Source organism: Nycticebus coucang, chromosome X, assembly GCF_027406575.1.
Source record: "Nycticebus coucang isolate mNycCou1 chromosome X, mNycCou1.pri, whole genome shotgun sequence".
Classification (NCBI taxonomy): Eukaryota; Metazoa; Chordata; class Mammalia; order Primates; family Lorisidae; genus Nycticebus; species Nycticebus coucang.
This window is the reverse complement of record NC_069804.1, coordinates 68893072-68912727: the sequence shown is the minus strand read 5'-3', so window position 1 is coordinate 68912727 and position 19656 is coordinate 68893072. Positions and strand designations below refer to the sequence as shown.

General features: G+C 38.7%; 1 pseudogene; it reads left to right on the top strand.

Annotated features, from left to right (window-relative positions):
- Positions 1-798: 798 nt before the first annotated feature.
- On the top strand, positions 799-18812 carry LOC128577936 (cleavage and polyadenylation specificity factor subunit 2-like; annotated as a pseudogene).
- The last annotated feature ends 844 nt before the right edge of the window (positions 18813-19656 follow it).

Here is a 19656-nt window from a genome sequence, read left to right as displayed (position 1 = left end):
TTTGATAGGCTTAACAAAGATCAAATGACAATAAGTGGCTTGGTTCATCTCTTGGTTCTCTATTCTGTTCCATATGTCTGCCTCTGTATTTCTGTGCTGGAATGAGGCTGTTTTGATCACTATAGATTTATAATATGGCCTAAAGTCTGACAACATAATGGCTCCTGATTTCTTTTTATTTATAAGTAATGTATTGGCTGTTTGAGGTTTTTTCTTAAAACATATAAAATGGAGTACTATTTTTTCAAGATCTGTAAAGTATGACAATGGGCCCAGCACCTGTAGCACAGTGGTTACAACACCAGCCAAATACACCAATGGTGTCGGGTTCAAGCCTGGCCCAGGCCAGCAGAACAACAATGACAACAGCAACAACAACAATCAAAAAAATAGCCAGGTATTGTGGCAGGCACCTGCAGTCTCAGCTACTTGGGAGGCTGAGGCAAGAGTATCACTTAAGGAAGTTCACCTCCAGATCAAAAATGGCAGCCACCATGAGGGCCTTCTGCCGGCTGACCTCCACAAGTGCTGTTGAATGAACACCACCAGCTTTTGTCTCTCTCGAACCTGGATTTGTCAAGGGGTTGGGAAGGGCAGTGGACGGTTTGGGGGGAGGCCTGATGTGCATGGTCTCTGACAGCTGTCTGAAGGATCAACTGGGACCAGGAAAACTAGATGAAAGGAAATTGGCAGTCTTTCAGATTTATAGAGAACTCTTCTGAACTCCTAATGTTTCATCATATATACAACTAAGTTATCAAATCTTTTAGTTTGTTCTTACTGTCCAAAAAAAAAAAAATGACATCTATTATCATATTGACTACCCTGTCTGGGGTTCAAGAAGAATCTGCTCTTTCCTATCTTCTCCAAGTTGATGAGTTTAGATTTTTATTGGACTGTGGCTGGGATGAGCACTTTTCAATGGATATTACAGTTTCCCTGAGAAAGCATGTTCACCAGATCACTGAAGTACTATTGTCTCATCCTGATACTCTCCATCTTGGTGCTCTGACATATGCTGTCGGAAAGCTGGGTCTGAACTGTGCTATCTATGCAACCATTCCTGTTTATAAAATGGGACAGATGTTTATATATGATCTTTACCAGTCTTGACACAATACAGAAGGCTTTACACTTTTTACATTGGATGATGTGGATGCAGCATTTGATAAAATACAGCAGCTAACCTTCTCTCAAATTGTGAATTGGAAATGTAAAGGAGGAGGTGGAGCATGATAGCGGATGGGACGGACATGTAGCCCACCTCTCCCAAGTCATCAGGTGAGAGGAAGGGAGGTCTGGAACTTTTCCCCGCATGGATTATTGGTGTGGACAGACAGCTGGAGACGTGCAGCGAATTGGCAGATTGCTGTATATGAGGTGTAATTTAAAACCACGGACTCTGTTGTAGAGATTTCCCCTGCTCAGCCATGCTGGCTGGCGGGCCCCTCCCTCACAAAGGACAGCAACTTGTAATTCCTGGCAAAACACAATTAACAAAAATTTATTTCTGCCGAATTTAGAGCCCCAAAAGGGTCCTGCTCAGAGCCACAAGGGGCTAAGCAACCCGATGGAAAATTGAAGGGAAGGGATCCCACCCAGGAAAGAGACATTTTCAATTGTCCGAAATGGCGGACACCTTCCCCCAGAACAACAGGAGTGATTAAATAGACTGGACCATTCCTGGTGGGGAATATTGGTGTATGCTGGCAGTTCAGGCTGTGAAGTGAACTGGCAGGTGGCTAGACTCAAAAGTCCAGATTCAAAAGTGAGACTCTGAGACACAAAAACTGAGGACAAGGTCTCCATGTGCTGCAGCCACAGGAGCCAGCAGAAGCTAAAATCGCTGGCAGCCAGCACCATCCCCCCCAGCTGATTGCAGTTGACAGTTTACAGGAGAATGTGGGAGCAGAGTGGAAAGATTTGTGAAGGGTGAACTCCTGCACTGAGTTGAGAGGGAGGATAGGAGTGCTGTCTGGAACAGAGCAGCTGAGGTTGGACAATAATTAGACAATAAAATTTTACAGAAGTTCCAAAATGGCGCTTGGTCAGGTATGGTGGTTACTGTGGAAACAGTGTAAAATGTGAACCAGGTATAAGAATGGGAATCACTCACAGCACCACCTGGTGTGCAGAAAGTATATTGCATTATAAATATATTCCTAGAAAAGTTGATTCCTACATCATACATATAGAGGTATATTTCTACATATATACAAGAATAATATTTTTGTGGTTGGTGCCTTTTTGTTTTTCTTTTCCTCATCATTTTTGGAGGAGCTATGGCTAATTTTCTATTATTTTCATCTATATATATTATTTTTTCTATTTTTAATTTTTTCCTTCTCCTTTTATAACTTCTTTGAGAGAACCACTTTTTCCTTCTCCTTTTTCCCATCTCTCTTCCCCTTCTTCCCTTCTTATGGTTTCTGAGAGTGCTTACATCAGATTTTGAGAGGTTTTTTTTTGTTTGCTAGTTCATTTCATTTGTTTTGTACAATTTTTTCAATTATTTTATGATTATCATTATTTTTATTGTAATTTTTCGTTGTCTGTATGTCTATGTGTTTCTGAATGTTTGTGCATCTGTGGGCTTGTGTGTCTGGTAAGCTTTTATCTGTTTATTTGCTCATTTGGTCTCAATGAGCTTGGTGTTTTGCTAAATTCTTGGGTTGGCTATTTTAGCTAACTCCAATTTTCACTTTAATAAAAACAAGGGGGAATGGGGGATGACAGTTGATTGGAGCCAGCTCTTAATACAAGACCCAGTCTGGAGGGAGAGATAATGACAAGAAAGAACCCACCAGAGCTTCAGGAGGGGAGCCTAGCTGAGAGGTGAGATAAATAATTGCTCATCTTCCCTGCTGAGGCAAGCTTCAACTACAAAGAAACTATTTTCAGAGGCATAGACAAGATGGCTGACTGAAGCCAGCTTTCCACAGAGGCTCCATCCAGAAGGAGAGTTAAAGGACAGAAATTTAGCAAGTAGCCTAGTGGAATAGAGCTGCACCAAGAGAGAAGGTTGAATAATGCAAATCAACCCCTCAGAGACGATCTGCAACTACAAGAATACAAACAATATGTACAAAATCCATCACCAAACAGACGTGAGACCCCTCAGCCATGAGAAGAGCTCGGGGAACCCCACAAAAAACGAGCAAGTTCAAAATTTTGAGTTGTCAACAGACCTCTGTGATCCAGTTGACAGAGACATTTTAATATTTTTTTATTTTTTTTTTATTAAATCATAGCTGTGTACATTGATATGATCATGGGGCATCACACACTAGCTTCATAAACCGTTTGACAAATTTTCATCACACTGGTTGACATAGCCTTCCTGGCGTTTTTCAGTTATTGGGCTAAGACACTTACATTCAACATTTCCTAAGTTTCACATATAACATTGTAAGATGCACCGCAGGTGTGATCCTACTGGTCCCCCTTCCTCTACCCACAATCCCCCCTCCCCTTCTTTTCCCCCTTCCACCTATTCTTAGGTTGTAACTGGGTTATAGCTTTCATGTGAGAGCCCTAAATTAGTTTCATAGTAGGGCTGAGTACATTGGGTACATTTTTTTTCCATTCTTGAGATACTTTACTAAGAAGAATATTTTCCAGTTCCATCCATGTAAACATAAAAGAGATAAAGTCCCCATCTTTCTTTAAGGCTACATAATATTCCATGGTGTACATATACCACGATTTATTAATCCATTCGTGGATAGATGGGCACTAGGGCTTTTTCCATGACTTAGCAATTATGAATTGGGCTGCAATAAACATTCTGGTACAAATATCTTTGTTATGATGTGATTTTTAGTCTTCTGGGTATATGCCCAGTAGAGGAATTGCAGGATTGAATGACAGTTCTATTTTTAAATCTCTAAGTGTTCTCCATATATCTTTCCAAAATGAATGTAATAATTTGCAGTTCCACCAGCAGTGGAAAAGTGTTCCCTTTTCTCTGCATCCACGCCAACATCTCTGGTCTTGGGATTGTGTGATATAGGCTAGTATCCGTGGAGTTAGACGATATCTCAAAGCAGTTTTGATTTGCATTTCTCTGATGATTAAAGATGATGAGCATTTCTTCATAAGTCTGAAGGCCGTGCACCTGTATTGTTCAGAGAAGTTTCACTTCAAGTCCTTTGCCCAGCCTGCGATGCGATCCCTTGTTCTTTTCTTGCTAATGCGTTTGAGTTCTCTGTGGATTCTGGTTATTAAACCTTTGTCAGAGACATTGCCTGCAAATATCTTCTCCCATTCCGAGGGCTGTTTGCATGCTTTACTTACTGTGTTCTTCACTGTGCAGAAGATTTTTAGTTTGATCAAGTCCCAACACTGTATTTTTGAAGCTGCTTCAATTGCCCAGGGGGACCTCCTCATAAAATACTCTCCGAGACTGATTTCTTCAAGGGATTCCCCTGCACTCTCTTTTAGTATTTTTATAGTTTCATGTCTTAGGTTTAAATCTTTAATCCAGTGAGAGTCTATCTTAGTTAATGGTGAAAAGTTTGGGTCCATTTTTAGTCTTCTGCAGGTTGCAAGCCAGTTCACCCAGCACCATTTGTTAAATAGGGAATCTTTTCCCCACTGAAGGTTTTTAATTGCTTGTCAAAAACTAAATAACGGTAAGTAGCTGGATTCATCTCTTGATTCTCTATTCTGTTCCAGATGTCTAGTTCTCTGTATTTGTGCCAATACCATGCTGTTTTGATCACTATCGATTTGTGGTATATTCTGAGGTCTGCTAGCATGATTCCCCCTACTTTGTTTTTATTTCTGAGTAATGTCTTGGCTATCCGAGCTTTTTTCTGATTCCATATAAAACGAAGTATTGTTTTCTCGAGATCATTAAAGTATGACAGTGGAGCTTTAATGGAGATTGCATTGAAATTGTATATTGCTTGGGGTAGTATGGACATTTCAACAATGTTGATTCTTCCCAGCCATGAGCATGGTATGTTTTTCCATTTGTTAACATTTTCAGCTATTTCTTTTCTTAGAGTTTCATAGTTCTCTTTATAGAGATCTTTCACGTCCTTTGTTAGATAAATTCCCAAATATTTCATCTTCTTGGCACTACTGTGAATGGGATAGAGTCCTTCACTGTTTTTTCAACTTGACTATTGTTGGTATATATAAAGGCTACTGATTTATGAATGTTGATTATGTAACCTGAGACTCTGCTGTATTCCTTGATCACTTCTAAGAGTTTTGTAGTAGTGTCCCTAGTGTTTTCCAGATATATAATCATATCATCTACGAAGAGCGAAAGTTTGATCTCTTCTGACCCTATATGGATAACCTTGGTCACCTTTTCTTCCCTAATTGTGGTGGCTAAAACTTCCATTACAATGTTAAAAAGCAATGGAGACAATGGGCAGCCTTGTCTGGTTCCAGATCTGAGTGGAAATGATTCAAATTTAAGTCTATTCAAAATGATGTTGGCTGTGGGTGTGCTATAGATGGCAACTATCAGATTGAGAACGGTCCCTTCTATACCAATTTTCTTAAGTGTTCTGATCATGAAGGTATTCTGGATAGTATCGAACGCTTTTTCTGCATCGATTGAGAGAATCATATGGTCTTTGTTTTTTAATTTGTTTATGTGCTGAACTACATTTATAGATTTATGTATATTGAACCAGCCTTGAGACCCTGGGATAAAACCGACTTGGTCATCATGTATAATTTGTTTGACGTGTTGCTGGATTCTGTTTGGTAGGATCTTGTTGAATATTTTTGCATCTATATTCACTAGTGATATCGGTCTATAGTTTTCTTTTCTCGTCGGGTCTTTCCTGGTTTGGTGAACAGGGTGATGTTTGCTTCATAGAATGTGTTGTTTAGTCTTCCTTCTTTTTCTACCTTTTGGAACAGGTTGAGTAACATAGGTACTAATTCCTCTTTAAAGGTGTGGTAGAATTGTGACGTGAAACCCTCTGGTCCTGGGCTTTTCTTTTTAGGGAGGTTTTGTATAGTTGATGCTATTTCTGAACTTGAAATTGTCCTGTTCAGCATTTCCATTTGATTCTGGCTAAGTCTTGGAAGTTGACGTGCTCCAAGTATCGGTCAATTTCCTTCAGATTTTCATATTTCTGAGAATAAAGTTTCTTGTAATAGTCATTAGGATTTTTTGGATTTCTGAGGTGTTTGTTGTTATTTCACCTTTGTTGTTTCTGATTGATGAGATTAGAGATTTTACTATTTTTTTCCGGATTAGGTTGGCCAAAGGTTTATCTATTTTATTGACCTTTTCAAAAAACTGGCTTTTTGATTTATTGATCTGTTGTATTATTCTTTTGTTTTCAATTTCATTTAATTCTGCTCTAATTTTGGTTATTTCTTTTCTTCTACTGGGTTTGGGGTTGGAATGTTCTTCCTTTTCTAGTTGCTTGAGATGTCCCATTAAGTTGTTAACTTCCTCTTTTTCCATTCTCTTGAGGAAGGATTGCAGTGCTATAAATTTCCCTCTTAGAACGCCCTTTGCGGTGTCCCAGAGGTTCTGATAGTTCGTATATACATTGTCATTTTGTTCCAAAAATTGGCATTTTCTTTCTTAATCTCATCTCTGACCCAGCTATCATTCAACATAAGGTTATTTAACCTCCATGTTTTTGTATGAGTTTGCAGATTCCTGTTGTTATTCAGCTCAAGTTTTATTCCATGGTGGTCCGAGAAGATGCATGGAATAATTTCTATTTCTTTAAATTTACTGAGGTTAGACTTGTGACCTAAGATGTGATCAATTTTGGAGTAACATCCGTGAGGTGATGAGAAGTATGTGTATTCGGTTTTGTTGGGATGAAATGTTCTGTAGATATCCACTAAATCCAAAAGTTGTATGGTTAGGTTTAAATCTAAGATTTCTTTGCTCAGCTTCTTGTTTGAGGATCTATCCAACACTGCCAAAGTGGTGTTGAAATCCCCGACTATTATGGAGCTGGAGGAAATCAAGTTACTCATGTCTGTTAGAGTTTCTCTTATAAATTGAGGTGCATTCTAGTTGGGTGCATAGATATTAAAGATTGAAATCTCATCATATTGAGTATTACCCTTAACAAATATGTAGTGACCATTCTTGTCCTTCTTTACTTTTGTTGGTTTAAATCCTATTGTATCTGCAAATAAGATTGTAACACCTGTTTTTTTCTGATTACCATTTGCCTGAAATACGGATGACCATCCTTTCACCCTGAGTCTGTATTTATCTTTTAAGTTAAGATGTGACTCTTGTATGCAACAAATATCTGGCCTGAGTTTTGGTATCAAGTCATCTAGCCTATGCCTCTTTAGAGGACAGTTTAAGCCGTTCACATTAATGGAGAATATTGATAAGTCTGTTGAAGTTTTGGGTATCGAGTTTTTCAAAAGTCCAGTGGGCATTTTGAATCTGTTCACCAGTGTGGAAGTTGGAGCTTGATCAGAAGTTTCTGAGTGAGTTTACTTTTGTGGTATAGGATTGTGTTGGTCTTTATGGAGCATAGGTCTGAGAATATCCTGAAGAACTGGTTTGGTTATGGCAAATTTATTCAATATATGAATGTCATTAAAGTATTTAATTTGTCCATCATAGATGAAACTCATTTTAGCTGGATAGAAGATCCGGGGTTGGAAATTATTTTGCTTTAGGAGATTAAAATTCGGTGACCACCCTCTCTGTCTTGAAAAGTTTCAGCAGAGAGGTCTGCAGTCATTCTAATATTCTTGCCTTTGTACGTAATAACTTTCTTTCTCCTGGCAACTTTGAGAACTTTCTCCTTCATATTAACTTTAGTGAAGCTCATTATGATATGCCTTTGGGATGTCTTATTCGGATTGAGTTGTGCTGGCATTCTGAAGCTGTCTCCTATCTGTATTTCAGAATCTCTAGGCATGTCTGTAAAGTTCTCTTTCATAATTTCATGTAGAAGGGCCTCTGTGCCCAGCGAGGCCACTTCATCGGTTTCAGGAATTCCAATGATTGGGATTTTGACCTTCTTCAAATTAAACCAAAGCTCTCGGAGAGAATGATCTGTTTTTGCTCTCCATTTCTCTTCCTCTTTGAGAATTTGAGAGTGTTCATAGGCTTTATCTTCAATGTTGGAAATCCTTTCTTCCGCTTTCTCCATTCTGTTGCTGAGCGATTCTACTGTATTTTTCAGATCTTTGAGTGCTGCAAATTTTTGCTTTAGTGTGTCTAAGTCTTTGGTAGTTTTGTCTTTAAATACATTAAATTCTTGAGAAAGCTTTTGAATTTCTCCTCGAATTCCTAGTTCCATTTTGTTAATCTTGTTTGTCATCCAAATTCTGAATTCGATTTCTGACATCTCAGGCAGTTGTTTATGAATGGGATATTCAATTTCATCTGCCATAACTTTCCTTGGGGGGGGTTGATCTATTCTGGTTATTCATGTTACCAGAGTTTTTCTGATGATTCCGCCCCATGATTGTTTTACTCACTTTGATTTCTCCCTTTGTGCTTTGTCGAGGACCCGTATAGTGCTCTGGCCTGAGAAACTGGGGCCCTGTTTGGTGTAGAGTGGCTAAGTTATTCTCTCTTGTTTTCAACTGGTTTCTATTTGACCCTAGTGAAACAGTTACTCTGGGTTGAAGTCTCAGTTGTGGAGAAATACCAGCAATTAAGTCAACCCACCCACCACAGGCAACGAATGGAAAAGGAAAATCAAACGTTCCTACAATCACACACCCAGGACACCACCTGGATAGTCCCCAGGTTATTGGCTGAGTTCAAAAGGTCCAAATCAATTGTCTCAATCAGCAGCTGTCTTGGGTGGGAGAGTTCAAGAAGTCCCTGGGAACTGGATCACAGGGGTCTGGTGACCGCTCTACTATGGCTTGCTCCAGTGCTGCGTGGGGTCAGGAGGAGCCACCCAGTAAATAGATCAGTCTGGGAAGGTTGATGCCTCCTTCCCCACCTTTCAGCTCTGTCATACCCAGTCGCTTCTAGCCCCACAGGGCTGTTTCCTAGTCAGTTTTCAGCAGTAAGCAGATACTCCAGAGGTTTGCACCTGCTTATGTCACAGGGTGGTCTGTGTCTTCTCATCTAGGCTGCTGCTCTCTGTCTTTATCCAGCAGGTGGTGGTGTGGCCTATCGACCTCGGGCACTTGATGGAGGCTGGAGGTGTTCACTCAGTTCCACCCCCACCCTTAGTTTATGTTATTGGGTGAATGGAACAACCCTGTGGGGTTGGTTCTGACCTTGCTAGATTCCTCAGCAGAGGAGAGGCTGATTTGTGTTCCCAGAACCTGTGCCTCAGGCCCTGTCTTTACTCCTGCGGATTTGTATTTGCAGCACAATTAGTTGTCAGCTGTAGCCTCTTGGCCTCCTTTTTCTGTGGGCTGGTGATCCCCTGAGGGCCAGTTTTGTCTTAGGCTCAGTAGAGTGGTCCTCGTGATCAGCCCCATCATGGGAGTTTCCTGGCTCTGTGGGTGTGTTTTCTAGTCCCCATGTTCCACCCAGGTCTGTGTCGCCTCAGGCAAACCCTTTACTCACGGGGCCTGTGTTTCAGTCCCAGGTCTGTTCCATGGCGGTTGCCATTTGAGAAGATGCTCGGCCTCATCTGGTTGCCCAGGAAGACAGGAGGAGAGGCTATGGGATATGTGGGAGTGGGCCTTGTTATTGCTGAAGACGGCTGTTGCTCTGCACCTTGGGGCACCACCGCTCCAGTGTAATTCCGTCTTAGCCGACCGTTGTCTTCTCGCTCCTTTGTTACATAGTCAGCACTGGCCATCTGCAGTCCAGGTCCTGTCTACGCCTCTCAAGAGTTCACCCAAGAATCTGGACTCCTGGAGTGGCAGGTCACCAGATCACAGAGTGAGAGTGGAGGGTAGTGCTAGGAGCTCAGAGTTGCAGGTCATAACACCAATCTCATTGAGACCAAATGAAAAAATAAACAGATACAAAGGTTATCAGGCAGATGGGCCCATAGATACAGAAACAGACGGAAACACATAGACATACAGACAACACCCACGACAACAGCAATATAAAAACAACTGCAATAAAAATAGTGATAATTGTAAAATAATTGAAAGAAAGAAAAAAGAGGGAAAAAAGTAGTGTTAGTATAAATGTTAAAAGAGAAGATAGAGGAAATTAAATTAGAAAACATAGAAATAAAAAATATATCTATATATAAAGTAATAAAAAATTATCGAAAGCTCCTCCAAGAAAATGGTGAGGAAAAAACAGGACAAAACAAAACAAAACAAAAACCCAAAAAACAACAACAACAAAGAAAGAAAAGGGCACCAACTACAAAAATATTTTTGCGTGTAGAAATATACCTACATACATCTATATGTCTGCTGCAGGGATCAACTTTCGTAGGAATATATTCATACTGCAATATAATTTCTGGACACCAGATGGCACTGTGAGTGGTTCCCAGGCTTATACCTGATTTTCAGTTTATGTTGTTACCATGGTAACTACCTTCCATGGCTGATCGCCATTTTGGAATTTCTGTAAAATTTGTGGCCCAAGAATTGTGTAACCTCAGCTGTTCCCTTCCAGACAGCACTTGTGACCGACCTTTCCACTCAGTGCAAGTGTCCATGCCCCTTAAGTCTTTTTACTCTGTTCTCAGGTTCTCTTGCAAATTGGCGACTACAATCGGCTTTGGGGAGAGTGGCACTGGTTTCGCATGGTTGCTGGCGGGCTTGTGGCTCCAACCAGCTGTAGCTGGCTCCCGCGTCTCTGTCCATGGCTTTAGCAGCTTCAGTGGCAGTAGCTGGGATGGCATCGGGTCAGTGGATTGAGCTTTTTCCCATGGTTCAAGTGCTTGGGGACCTTATTCTGAGTTTTATGGTTGAGAGTTTTCCATTTGTATCGGCATCCGCCAGATCACCCCTCACCCTGAACCGCCAACCCCCTCCAACCACCAGAGGCATTTTAAGCTCTACCATCTGAGACAGGTGCTGACTGAGACAATTGATTTGGACTTTTTGAACTAAGCCAATCATCCAAGGACTATTCAAGTGGTACCGAGGACTATTCAAGGCTGTGTGGTTGAAGGAAGGTTTGATTTTCTTTTTCCAATTGTTGCCTGCAGGGGGCAGGGTGACTTAATTGCTGGCATTTCTCCACAGCTGTGACTTCAACCCAGAGTAATTGTTTCACTAGGGTTGGACAGAGACCAACTGAAAACAAGACAGAACCACTTAGACCCACCACACCAAACAGGTCCCCAGTGTCTCAGGCCGTAGCATTGTATGGGTCCTCAACAAAGCTCCAGGAGAAAAGTCAAACGGTGTAAAATAATAATGGGGCAGAATCAGTGGAAAGACTCTGGTAACATGAATAACCAGAATAGATTGCTCGCTACAAGGAAAGAAATGGCAGATGTAACTGAAGATCCCATTCATAAACAGCTGGCTGAGATGTCAGAAATCAAATTCAGAATTTGGATTGCAATCAAGATTAATAGAATGGAGGAAAATTTGGAATTAGAAATTAGAGAAGAAATTCAAAAGATTCCTCAAGAATTTAACGAATTTAAAGACAAAACCACAAAAGATTTTGATGCACTGAAGCAAGAATTTGCAGCCCCAAAAATCTGAAAAATACAGTAGAATCCCTCAGTAACAGAGTGGAGCGAGCAGAAAAGCAAATTTCTGACATTGAAGACAAAGCCTTTGAACGCTTTGAAATTCACAAAGAGGAAGAGAAATGAAGAACAAAAATGGATCATTCTCTCAGAGGGCTCTGGAATAATTTGAAGAAGGCTAATATCTGCCTCATTGGAATCCCCAAAAGTGATGAAGTGGACTCGTCAGGCACAGAGGCCCTTCTCCATGAAATTATGAAAAAGAATTTTCCAGACACGCCGAGTGATTCTGAAATTCAGATAGCAGACAGTTTCAGAATCCCAGCACAACTCAATCCGAATAAGACATCCCCCAGGCATATCATAATAAACTTCAATAGTGTTAATATGAAGGGGAAAATTCTGAAAGCAGCCAGACATAAGAAATCAATTATGTACAAAGGGAAGAATATTAGAATGACTGCAGATCTCTCTTCTGAAACCTTTCAAGCCAGAAGAGGGTGGTCAGCAACTTTTTATCTCCTAAAACAAAGTAACTTTGAACCCCTAATCCTGTATCCAGCTAAACTGGATTTCATTTATGATGGAGAAATTCAATACTTCAATGACATTCATATGTCGAAGAAATTTGCCATGACCGAAACAGCTCTTCAGGATATTCTCAGACCTATTCTCCATAAAGACCAGCACTATCCTCTACCACAAAAGTACACTCACTCAGAAACTTTTGATCAAACTCCAACTTCCACAATGGTGAAAAGATTAAAAATGTCCACTGGACTTTTGAAAAACTTGATACCCAAAATGTTACCAAACTTTTCCATATTCTCCATTAATGTGAATGGCTTAAAGAGTCCTCTAAAGAGGCACACGTTAGCTGACTGGATACAAAAACTCAGGACAGATATTTGCTGCATACAAGAGTCACATATTACCTTAAAAGATAAATATAGGCTCAGGGTAAAAGGATGGTCATCCGTATTTCAGGCAAATGGTAATCAGAAAAAAGCAGGCATTGCAATTCTATTTGCAGAAACAATAGCCGTTAAACCAACAAAAGTAAAGAAAGAAAAGAATGGTCACTTCACATTTATTAAGAGTCATATTCAATATGATGAGATTTCAATTACGAATATTTATGCCCCCAACCAAAATGCACCTTTATTTATAAGAGAAACTCTAACAGACATGAGCAACTTGATTCCCTCCAGCTCAATAATAGTCGGAAATTTCAACACTCCTTTGGCACTGTTGGATAGATCCTCCAAAAAGAAGGTGAGCAAAGAAATTGTAGGTTTACACATAACCATCCAACATTTGGATTTAGCAGACATCTGCAGAACATTTCATCCCAACCAAACCGAATAAACATACTTCTCATCAGCCCATGGAACATACTCCAAAATAGATAACATCTTCAGTCACAAGTCTAACCTCAGTAAATTTAAAGGAAAAGAAATTATTCCTTGCATCCTCTTGGAACACCATGGAATAAAATTTGAACTCAGTAACAACAGAAACCTGCATACTCATACAAAAACTTGAAAGTTAAATAACTTTATGCGGAGTGATAGCTGAGTCAGAGATGAGATCAAGAAGGAAATCGCCAAATTTCTGGAACAAAACGACAATGAAGACACAAATTATCAGAACCTCTGGGATACCACAAAGGCAGTCTTAACAGGGAAATATATAGCACTGCAAGCCTTCCTCAAGAGAACGAAAAGAGAGGAAGTGACCAACTTAATGGGATATCTCAAGCAACTGGAAAAGGAACAACATTCCAACTCAAAACCCAGTAGAAGAAAAGAAATAACCAAAATTAGAGCAGAATGAAATGAAATTGAAAACAAAAGAATTATACAACAGATCTATAAATAAAAAAGTTGGTTTTTTGAAATGGTCAATAAAATAGATAAACATTTGGGTAACCTAACTAGGAAAAAAAGAGTAAAATCTCTAGTTTCATCAATCAGAAATGACAAAGACAAAATAACCACAGATTCCTCAGAAATTCAAAAAATCCTTAATGAATATTACAAGAAACTTTATTCTCAGAAATATGAAAATCTGAAGAAAACTAACCAATACTTGGAAGCATGTCACATTCCAAGACCTAACCAGAATCAAGTGGAAATGTTGAACATGCCAATATCAAGTTCTGAAATAGCATCTACCATATGAGATCTCCCAAAAAAGAAAAGCACAAGACCAGATGGCTTCACGTCAGAATTTTACGAAACTTTTAAAGAGGAATTTGTACCTATATAACTGAACCTGTTCCAAAATGTAGAAAAAGAGGAAAGACTACCCAAAACGTTCTATGAAGCAAGCGTCACCCTGATCCCCAAACCAGAAAAAGACCCAACAGGAAAAAAATATTATAGACAAATATCACTAATGAATATAGATGTAAAAAAATTCAACAAGATCCTAACAGAGTCCAGCAACACATCAAACAAATTATACACTATGACCAAGTCACTTTTATCTCAATGTCCCAAGGCTGGTTTAATATATGTAAATCTATAAGTATAATTCAGCACATAAAAAAATTAAAAAACAAAGACCATATGATTTTCTCAATTGATGCAGAAAAAGCTTTTGATAATATCCAGCATCCCTTCATGATCAGAACATTTAAGAAAATTGGTATAGAAGGGACATTTCTTAAACTGATAGAGGCCATCCACAGCAAACCCACAGCCAATATCGTATTGAATGGAGTTAAATTGAAATCATTTCCACTCAGATCAGGAACCAGACAAGGCTTCCCATTTTCTCCACTGCTCTTTAACATTATAATGGAAGTTTTAGCCATCGCAATTAGGAAAGAAATGGTGATCAATGGTATCTGTATAGGTTCAGAAGAGAACAAATTTTCTGTCTTTGCAGAGGATATGATTGTATATCTGGAAAACACCAGGGATTCTACTATAAAACTCTTAGAAGTGATTAAGGAATACAGCAGCATCTCAGGTTACAAAATCAACATTCGTAAATCAGTGGCCTTTACATATACCAACAATAGTTAAGCTGAAAAAGCAGTTAAGGACTCTATTCCATTCACAGTAGTGCCAAAGAAGATGAAATATTTGGGAGTTTATCTAACAAAATACGTGAAAGATCTCTATAAAGAGAACTATGAAATTCTAAGAAATGAAATAGCTGAAAATGTTAGCAAATCGAAAAACATACCATGCTCAAGGCTGGGAAGAATCAACATTGTTAAAATGTCCATGCTGCCCAAAGCAATGTACAATTTTAATGCAATTCCTATTAAAGCTCCACTGTCATACTTTAAAGATCTTGAAAAAATAATACTTCATTTTATATAGAATCAGAAAAAAACCTCAAATAGCCAAGACATTACTCAGAAATAAAAACAAAGCAGGAGGAATCATGCTACCTGACTTCAGACAATACAACAAATCAATAGTAATCAAAACAGCATGGTACTGGCACAAAAATAGAGAAGTAGATGTCTGGAACAGAATAGAGAACCAAGAGATTAATCCAGCTACTTACCGTTATTTGACCTTTGACAAGCCAATTAAAAACATTCAGTGGGAAAAAGATTCCCTATTTAACAAATGGTGCTGGGTGAACTGGCTGGCAACCTATAGAAGACTGAAACTGGATCCACACCTTTCACCGTTAACTAAGATAGACTCTCACTGTATTAAAAGATTTAAACTTAAGGCATAAAACTATAAAAATACTAGAAGAGAGTGCAGGGAAAACCCTTGAAGAAATCCATCTGGGTGAGAACTTTATGAGGAGGACCCCCAGGCAATTGAAGCAACTTCAAAAATACATTACTGGGACCTGATTAAACTAAAAGCTTTTGCACAGCCAAGAACACAGTAAATAAAGCAAGCAGACACCCCTCAGAATGGAAGAAGATATTTGCAGATAATGTCTCTGACAAAGGTTTAATAACCAGAATCCACAGAGAACTCAAACGTATAAGCAAGAAAAGAACAAGTGATCCCATCGCAGGCTGGGCAAGGAACTTGAAGATAAACTTCTCTGAAGAAGACAGGTGCACGGCCTACAGACACGAAAAAATGCTCATCATCTTTAATCATCAGAGAAATGCAAATCACAACTACCTTGAGATGCCATCTAACTCCACTAAGATTAGCCCAAATCACAAAATTCCAAGGCCAGAGATGTTGGCGTGGATGTGGAGATAAGGGAAAACTTCCACACTGCTGGTGGGAATGCAAATTAATACATTCCTTTTGGAAAGATGTTTGGAGAACACTTAGAGATCTAAATACAGAACTGTCATTCAATTCTATAATTCCTCTACGAGGTATAAACCCAGAAGACCAAAAATCACATTATAACAAAGATATTTCTACCAGAATGTTTATTGCAGCCCAATTAATAATTGCTAATTTATGGAAAAAGCCCAAGTGCCCATCGATCCACAAATGCATTAATAAATTGTGGTATATGTACACCATGGAATATTATGCAGCCTTAAAGAAAGATATTTACTTTACCTCTTTCGTGTTTACATGGATGGAGCTGGAACACATTCTTCTTAGTAAAGTATCTCAAGTATGGAAGAAAAATTATCCAATGTACTCAGCCCTACTATGAAACTAAGTTATGGCTTTCATATGAAAGGTATAACCCAGTTATAAGCTAAGAATATGGGGAAGGGGGAGAGTTAGGGGAGGGAGGGGGGAGGATGGGTGGAGGGAGCGTGATTTGTAGGATTACACCTGTGTTGCATCTTACAAGGGTACATGTGAAACCTAGTAAATGTAGAATATAAATGTCTTAACTCAATAACTAAGAAAATGCCAGGAAGGCTATGTTAATCAGCGTGATAAAAATGTGTCAAACTGTTTAAAAAACCAGTGTATAGTTCCCCATGATTGCATTAATGTACCAAGCTATATTTTAATAATAAAAAATAACGAAAGAAAGGTAAAGGACATGGCTTCTCCATCTCACCTCTGCCAGCTGGTCATATGATAGGTGGAACAATATGGAAAATAGTCAGAGATGGAGAGCAAGAAATTTTTTATGCAGTTGACTTCAACCAAAAGAGGGAGATCCATTTAAATGGATGTTCACTTTAACTGTTAAGCAGACTCTCCTTACTTATCACAGATTCATTTAATGCTACATATGTGCAGCCTAGAAAAAACAGAGAGATGAGCAGCTTCTGACAAATGTCCTAGAAACACTTCAAGGTGATGGAAATGTATTAGTAGCAGTGGACACAGCAGGCAGAGTTTTGGAACCTGCTCAACTTCTTTATCAAATTTGGAGAACTAAAGATGCAGGACTGGGTGTTTACTCATTGGCACTTTTAAATAATTTCAGCTATAACGTGGTGGAGTTTTTTAAGTCACAGATAGAATGGATGACTGATAAAATAATCCATTTCAGTTTTGCCAGCTCTCTTTATGTCATGGTATTTCTGACTTGGCTCCTGTTGCTAGCCCCAAAGTTGTACTCAGAAGCCAACCTGACCTAGAATGTGCATTTTCAAGGGATCTCTTTATTCAGTGGTGTCAGGACCCTAAGAACTCAATTATTCTAACTTACAGAACTACTCCTGGGACTTTAGTATTTTTCCTAATTGATAATTATTCTAAAAAAAAAATACAGAAATCGAGTTGAGGAACACGTGAAGCTTGAAGGAAAATAACTTGAGGAATATTTGGAAAAAGAAAAACTAAAGAAAGAAGCTGGATGGAGCTGGAACATATTCTTCTTAGTAAAGTATCTCAAGAATGGGAAAAAAAGTAGCCAATGTACTCAGCTCTACTATGAAACTAATTTATGGCTGTCACATGAAAGCTATAACCCAGTTATAAGCTAAGAATAGGGGGAAGGTGCAAATGGGGTGCGGAGGGAGAGGGATTGGTGGGATTACACCTGTGGTGCATCTTACAAGGGTATATGTGAAACGTAGTAAATGTAGAATGTAAATGTCTTAACACAATAACTAAGAAAATGCCAGGAAGGCTATGTTAACCAGTGTGATGAAAATGTGTCAAACGGTCTATAAAACCAATGTATGGTGCCCCATGATCACATTAATGTACACAGCTATGATGTAATAAAATAAATATATAAATAATTTAAAAAATAAAAAAACTCGAACAGTCAAAAAAGGAGGATATAGATTCTATGGATGAGAGCAACATTGAGGAAGATATTGACCAGCCGTCAGCTCATAAGACAAAGCATGACCTGATGATGAAGGTTGAAGGGAGTCCTTAAGGAAGTTTCTTCATACAGGCAAAAAAGTCTTATGCTATGGTTTCTGCTCCAGAAGAAAGAATTAAATGGGATGAATATGGAGAGATTATCAAACCAGAGGATTTCTTAGTGCCAGAACTTCAAGCTACTGAAGAAGAAAAAAGCAAATTAGAATCTGGTTTGACAAATGGAGATGAACCTATGGATCAGGGTTTATCTGATGTTCCTACTAAGTGTATTTCCACTACGGAGTCTATTGAAATAAAAGCCAGGGTTACTTACATAGACTATGAAGGACACTCTTATGGAGATTCCATTAAAAAAATCATTAATCAGATGAAACCACGACAGTTGATTATTGTCCATTGCCCACCAGAGGCCAGTCCAGATCTGGCTGAGTGCTGCCCTGTATTTGATGGAAAAGATATTAAATTGTACATGCCAAAGCTACATGAAACTGTTGATGCCACTAGTGAAATACACATCTACCAGGTGAGATTAAAAGACTCACTTGTCAGCTCCCTTCAGTTTTGTAAAGCAAAAGATGCTGAATTAGCTTGGATAGGTGATGTCTTAGACATGAGAGTTTCCTAAGTGGACACAGGATTTATTTTAGAAGAAGGAGAACTGAAGGATGATGGAGAAGACTCAGAAATGCAAGTAGATACTCCTTCAGATTCTAGCGTTATAGCACAACAAAAGGCCATGAAAAGGCTGTTTGGAGATGATGAGAAAGTAAAAGGTGAAGAAAGTGATATCATTCCTACTTTGGAGCCCTTACAACCTCATGAGGTACCTGGACATCAGTCAGTTTTTATGAACGAACCAAGACTATCAGACTTCAAGCAAGTTCTTTTAAGGGAGGGTATTCAAGCTGAATTTGTAGGAGGTGTGCTTGTTTGCAAAAATCAAGTAGCGGTCCGTAGAGCAGAAACTGGTTGCATCGGATTAGAAGGCTGCTTTTGTCAAGATTTTTATAGGATAAGAGACATTTTATACGAACAATTTGCCATTGTGTAAAGGACATGAGGTCAAGAAGTATGTGCTTGACCTTTCTAAGAAAAAAAGATTCTTATGCTAAGCTTTTGCTATTTTGTTTTGTAATATACAAAAAGAATCCTCCAGAAAAACTTAGTGCGTATTAGATTTTTTAAAATGTGAATAGAGAACATTTTGCTAATGCTTAAATGAACATTCTGTCTTTTGCCTTGCAGAGTGATAGAGCTCCTAGCAAGTGTATAGGCCCAAGAATTGAAGGTAATTGCTTTCCTTTACAAACCCCTTATTCTAGAAGGGCTTTCTACTTGAATAAAACAATGCAAACCAGTTCATGGCCTTAAGAGAAATATGTTTGCATGAGTTCTTGCAAACTGTTTCTTATATTTTCTGGAATGAAAACTGAGAATTGTTTAGAAAATTTGTGCCACAAAAAAAAACTAAACAAAACTAATAAAACAGTTTTTTGACATTTATTTTTAAGAAATGAAAAAAGCATATATGCTATGACTCTTCTAATTTGAATATGCAAATATTTGACATGGAACATATCCGTTCCATGTCTGTATTTCCCAGTGATTCGCTTTAGAGCAAGGCAGTACACATTTGGTTCAGAAATCAATTTTTATTTCTCTATATCTTTTTCTAGTATAATTGTGTTGTTTTTCCAGTTTGAATTATAACACCATCATTTGACTGTACATAATTCAAAAGAACTCCATAATGTGTTCAAGTCTTAAGGGTTCTTCATACATTTTAGACACATGTAAACCATCAACTAGGTTACTGTATTGGAAGCTATTTAGTTTTGAAGACTACAGATGTTGAACTTCACATTTTTATAAGTTAATGGTATAATTTAATTAAA